The sequence below is a fragment of the Carlito syrichta genome, unplaced genomic scaffold (genome assembly GCF_000164805.1).
Source record: "Carlito syrichta isolate Samal-C Ts95f unplaced genomic scaffold, Tarsius_syrichta-2.0.1 Scaffold303145, whole genome shotgun sequence".
Classification (NCBI taxonomy): domain Eukaryota; kingdom Metazoa; phylum Chordata; class Mammalia; order Primates; family Tarsiidae; genus Carlito; species Carlito syrichta.
The window spans coordinates 145459-151747 of NW_007247241.1; positions in this window are offsets into that span (position 1 = coordinate 145459).

Consider the following 6289-nt stretch of genomic DNA (forward strand, 5'->3'; position numbering starts at 1 on the left):
ACTAGGGCGGCTCCCCCCGCCCCGCCCCCCAGGGAGGGCCAGAGGCGGCCTTAGCGAGACCCCAGCCACTCTGTCACTTGCCCGTCACTGATTTAGCTGCCCGTCACTGATTTAGCTGCCCGTCACTGATTTAGCTGCTTGCTTGTTGTGCCTTTGCGGTGCAGAGTGGAAGCCGCGAGGTGCTGAGCACGAGCCCAAGAGGGGAAGGACCGCGGCCTCGGGCGCAGCCCTGCTCCGCCCCGAGTTCCTGTAGCCTCTTTGCTGCGGGGCGTCCGTCAGCCCCCCACGCCCACCCCCTTCCGCATCGGGCTCCTGTCGTCCTGTGGCGCCTCGGTGGGGCCGAGGGTGGCAGACGATGGCCCTTGCGTCTCAAGCAGCGAAGACAGTTTTCGCCTTTTGTTTCGTTTTACCTGGGCTTTTTAAAGGAGGAAGATGGCATTTTCTGTTAGGATGGGATTACTTAGAATGCAAGATAGACCAGGGTTGAAATATATTGTCTAAAAGGACAGCTTCTGATTCAAAGAAAAAAAATCCCCTCTTTCTTTCTTACATATAATTCGTCAATTATTTGAAAGAAAATCAAGACTCTTTTACAACGGCGAGAACGATTTACAAAGAGAGAGAGGTTGATTTGTGTCTTTACGTTCTCGCTGTTACCTGTCTAGTCCAGGCCCCTATTTCCTCATAATCCGTGTATCACAACAGCTTCCTACTGAGACCGCAGATGGATTGCAGACAGAGACTGGTCCCCACCCTCCTCCTTTGGTGGACTTTTCACATTCGTTCCCAAATGTGGAAAGTTCAGGCCTCTGGTGCCAGCCGCTGGAGGACCTCAGTAGCCCAGATGGTGAGCTCCAAGGAAGGCCCCGTGCACAGCTGTTGCTACCTAGGCCTTCCCTCTAAGAAGCAGCTCCCGGTGAGGACGGCTGCACCCTAAGAGTAGGCAAAGGAAGCCAGCTGCAAATTTTGCCTTGCCTTCATTTCTATTCCAGTTTTTCAAGTTCTCAATCAAAAAAGATTATTTGCTTGAGGGAGTTTTCCTAAAGACTTTCTCCAAATCCTGAAATCTTTGAGGCTATCCTATCCAGTTGTTCCTTCAAATGTCAGTTCACTTTTACTGATCTTTAAAGATGTTTGGACTTGAAGCAGGCACAGAGATTCTATAGTGCCAATGTCTCTGAAACATACATCCAAAAAATTAAAAATACATATTAAAAGCTTTTTATAGCTAATTATCATAGTGTTGTAACTAAATACCAACCGAACCATAGGATGCTAGCGAATACATTGCCTTGTTTCTAATCTTCAGCTATTACAGACTATTCTGTGACGAATAACCTTGTATAAGTGCCATTTCACACCTGTGCAAGTATATGTATGGGAGGAATTTCCAGAAATGTGTCAGGGGGTAAATGCATTCTTAATTTTGAAAGTCATAGCCAAATTGCCCCCCACAAGGGCTGTGTTAAGCTAAACTCTCTTTTCAGGTAGACCCACAGAATATTAAAGTTGAAAGAAAACTTAGACATCACTTTGATTATCCCTTTTAACTTACAAATAGAAAGATAGAGGTACAGAGAGGCTAACTGATTTGCTCAAGGTCACATAAGAGTAGTGATGCCATGGCTGGAGCTCCAATTTCTCGCTTTCCCATCAATAGCCTCAACACACAGTTGGAAATTTGTAAACAGCCTTTAATCTCAATATAGTGATAACCATTATAACTTTGTGGTGCACTTCCTTCTAGTCAACACACAGATCTTAGTAATTTTCGTTAGATGAACTTCATTGAAATGAATGTTTATTTAGAAGATTAAGAAAACAGATCAGAATCAACCGGGCATGGTAGCACATGCCTGTAATTCCGGCTACTTGGAAGGCTGAGGCGGAAGGATCGCTGGAGCCCAGCAGGTCAAGGCTGCGGTGGCCGGGAGCGGCCACTGGACTCCAGTCTGGGGGACAGAGTGAGACTCCAACTCAAAAAAAAAAAAAAAAAAAAAAAAAAGAAAACAGATCAGAGGGACTTCTGGCAAGATGGCGACAGGGCATCCTGGTCTATGAGACTCTCCGCAAAGGAGAATGCAGAGGGTCTCTGGCTCTCTCCCCAGGGCTGCAGATCCCAATGTCGGCAGCCTGCTCTTCACACAGAGCTCGTCTGTCGCCACCGCTGGGGCATCGCGGCAGTCTGGACAGCCACTGCAGCCACAGACACAGCAGCTGCCGGTGCTGCTGTGGCCTCCGTGGCGGCCATAGCTTATCACGCCACCTGTGCCTGAGGCAATCCATGACTTCAGTCCTTGAAGCCCCTGTAGGCAAGATCTTTTGGGATCGCTGCCACCTCTGCTGCCACTGTGATGTCCTGCCGGCCGTGGGTCTCCTCCTGTGTGCCCTGAGGCAGGCTCCCATCTCTGTCTGGCCTCTGCCTGGCTCCTGTCCGGCTCCACACCCTCTGGGGCTGTGAGATAGCACCACCTGCTGGCGATTCAAGGTAACAACACTGAAATGGGACAAACAAGCTTGAAAAACAGACACAGGCCAGATTTGAATGGTGAACTAGTGGTGATCTGAACTATCCTTCACAGCAGGCCAGGGCCAACTGACCCTAACTGTGAACAAATTTACCAGCTTGAGAAGACAGCTAGAAATCAGAGCTGAAAGGACACTGGACTTAAACGAGTGTGGTCAATTGGTTATGTTAGTTTAATGACTTGATTCTATTCCTACTGTTTTGTTCCCCCTTTTTTTTCTCTTCCTTTTCTTCTCTTTTCTCTCTCTGTAAACCATATCTTTGTATAGAGGAACAGCACACCGATAAGGTTGCTGGTTAGCTTGTATGTTAGCATCATTGTGTGTTTCAATTATTTTTGTATGGGAGCTGGTTAGTCTGTAGCCGTGGTCTATTGTTTTTATCTGTTTCAGTTTTTGTCTCTCTCTCCATTTGTTTTTACACTCATCTGTTTTTGCCCTTATTCCTCTCTCTCTCCACCCCCCTTCCCTTCACTGTCTGCTCCATTCTCTTCCCTCTGCTAACCTCATTTTATTTCAGGGAGTAAATCTACAGCCCCACTGCATGGACAGATCCTAAGGCAGTGGGAAGTGGGTTTCAGATTATCCATAAACCTGTCAACGGATACCAAGACCTACAGATAGATTTTGAATCACAGCCCCCCCCTTAAGTAAATCACAAAACTGCAAAAAGAACCACACCCAACCTACAGTGCAACTCCAGAATTGAACAAAGTAAGAGGGCATACATAAAGAAGAATAGGAGATTGAACAAACAGAAGTAAAAGCAACCCCTCTACCCCTGAGTAACAGATTTAAAGAAGACGGTGACATGGAGGGAAGGAAAAAGTAGGGAGGGAAAAAACTGCACAAATGAAGAAAAACCAAAAGAAGAATATGGGTCTCACACAGACCCCTGGGAGGTCAGACACCAAGAAAATAGACTCCAGAACACAAACAATGAAGAGCCCCCAGAATGACTGGTCACATGCAACAAACCCAGACATCAAGACATTAATAGAGAGAATTTTAAAAATTGAGAAGAGACAAGAGGAAAATAGGAAGGAGCTGATGTCAGGAATAACAGTAGTAAAGAATACTGTGATAGAAGTAAATAACAAACTAATAAGCATGGAAAGCAGAATTAGCGAAGCAGAAGAAAGAATCTCAGAGCTCGAACACCAAAACAGAGAACTAACCCAAACTGTCAAAAACAGAAAAGAAGCTCAAAAAGACAGAACAGAACCTTCAAGAGATGAATGATCGCTTCAAGAGACTGAACCTAAGAGTAATTGGCCTTGCTGAGGCAGAGAGAAAAACAGAGGCTGCGCTGGAACAAACATTTCGTGAAATCATTCAAGAAAACTTCCCTCATCTCATTAGTGATGAAAAAATTCAAGCACAAGAGATTCAGAGAACCCCTACAAGACAACAAATGAGAAGACCAACACCCAGACACATAATAATTCACCAAAACAAAGTAGGTGTAAAAGAGAAAATCCTAAAGGCAGTAAGAGAAAAAGGTCAGACTACCTACCAGGGAAGACCAATTAGAATAGCAGTAGATTTATCTACAGCAACCCTCCAGGCTAGGAGAGCTTGGAGCCCTATCTTCAAAGTTCTAAAAGATAAACAATTACAACTGAGAATAACCTACCCAGCCAAGCTAAGCTTCACCAGTGAGGGAGAATTGAAATCTTTCCCAGATATCCAATCCCTAAGAACCTACGTGGCCACCAGACCACTTCTACAAGAAACACTTAAGAAAGTATTGAACACAGAAGAAAAGGAAAAAAGAACAAAAACATTCTTCACAAGAGTACAAATAAAAGATTAAAAACACACATGATCCAACTCTAAAACCAAAAGAAAGACAACACACAAACAAGAAGAAAAACAACAACTTTGTAAGAATATTATGATAGGGATCAACTCTCACATTTCAATAATTACTTTGAATGTGAATGGACTAAATGCACCACTGAAAAGACATAGAATGGCAAAATAGATAAAATATCACCAGGCAACAATCTATTGCCTTCAAGAGACTCACCTCACTAGAAAGGACACTCACAGACTCAAAGTAAGAGGATGGAAAACAAATTTTCATGTGAATAGAACACAAAAGAAAGGCGGAGTCATGATCTTAATCTCAGACAAAATACTCTTTAAGCTATCAAAAATTTGAAAAGATACAGAAGGCCACTACATAATGATAAGAGGTTCAATCCATCAACAAGAAATATCCATCCTAAACATATATGCACCCAACATAGGAGCACCAACTTTCATAAAGCAGCTCCTAGGTAAACTAAAAAAAGATATAGACTCCAATATCATCATAGCTAGGGACTTTAATACCCCACTCACAACCCTAGACAGATCATCAGGACAAAAATTCGGCAAAGAGATCCAAAACCTCAATGTGACTCTTGACCAAATGGACTTAATTGATACCTACAGAACCGTCCATCCAAAGACCACAGAATACACAGTCCACTCATCAGCACATGGACGTACTCTAAGATCTACCACATACTTGGCCATAAATCAAGCATAAGCAAATTTAAAAAGACCAAAATTTTACCATGCACCTTCTTGGACCACAGCAGAATAAAAATAAACATTAACACCAACAAGGTCCCCCCCAAAACCCACAAAGACATGGACACTAAACTGCATGATGCTAAACAACTCCTGGGTCAATGATGAATATTATGAGAATAGAAGGAACATAGCTCAGCACCATAAGGGCCATATATAAAAAAATGCAAGATAGATCATACTGAGTGGAGAAAATTTGAAAGCCTTTCCTCTAAGATCTGGAACAAGACAATGATACCTAGTTTCATCATTTTTATTTGGCATAATACTGGGAGATCTATCCAGAGCAATTAAACATTTAAATCAAACAGAGATTAAAAGATACCTAGAAACAAATGAAAATGAAGAAATATCTTACCAAAATCTCTGGGACACCATGAAAACTGTAGTAAGAGGGGAATTTAATCCCTACAAACGCACATGAAGAAAATGGAAGGATCACAAATTAACAACCTACAAGCCACCTAAGGAAGCTGGAAAAGCAAGACCACAAAAACCCTTATTTCAGCAGAAGAATCCAGATCACCAAAATAAAAACCCAAATCTAGGACATAGAAGACAAAAAGATAATACAAAAAAATCAATGAAACAAAAAGTTTGTTCTTCAAAAGGATAAACAAGATTGATGGTCCCCTAGCTAGACTGACCAAGAAAAAGAGAAAAAAAACTAAAACAAACAAACACAATCAGAAACACAAAAGATGAAGTCACATCTGATCCTGAAGAAATACAAAAGATAATTAGAGACTACTATGTACACTTGCATGGAAACAAACTTGAAAACCTTAAGGAAATGGAGGACTTTCTGTCATCACACAACCTGCCTAGGTTGGAACAAGAAAAAATTGAGACCCTAAATAGACCAATAACAATCAAGGAAATTGACTATGTAATAAGAAATAGACCAATAACAATCAAGGAAATTAACTACGTAATAAGAAAACTACCTGCAAAAAAAGCCCCGGATCAGAGTACTTTCCAGCAGAATTCTACAAGACATTTAAAAAGGAGCTGATACCAATCCTACTGAAGGTATTCCAGGCGATTGAGAAAGATGGAACTCTCCCCAAATCATTTTACAATGCCAACAACACATTGATACCCAAGCCAGGTAAAGACCCAACAAAGAAAGAGAACTACAGGCCAATCTTGATGAACATAGATGCTAAAATTCTCAACA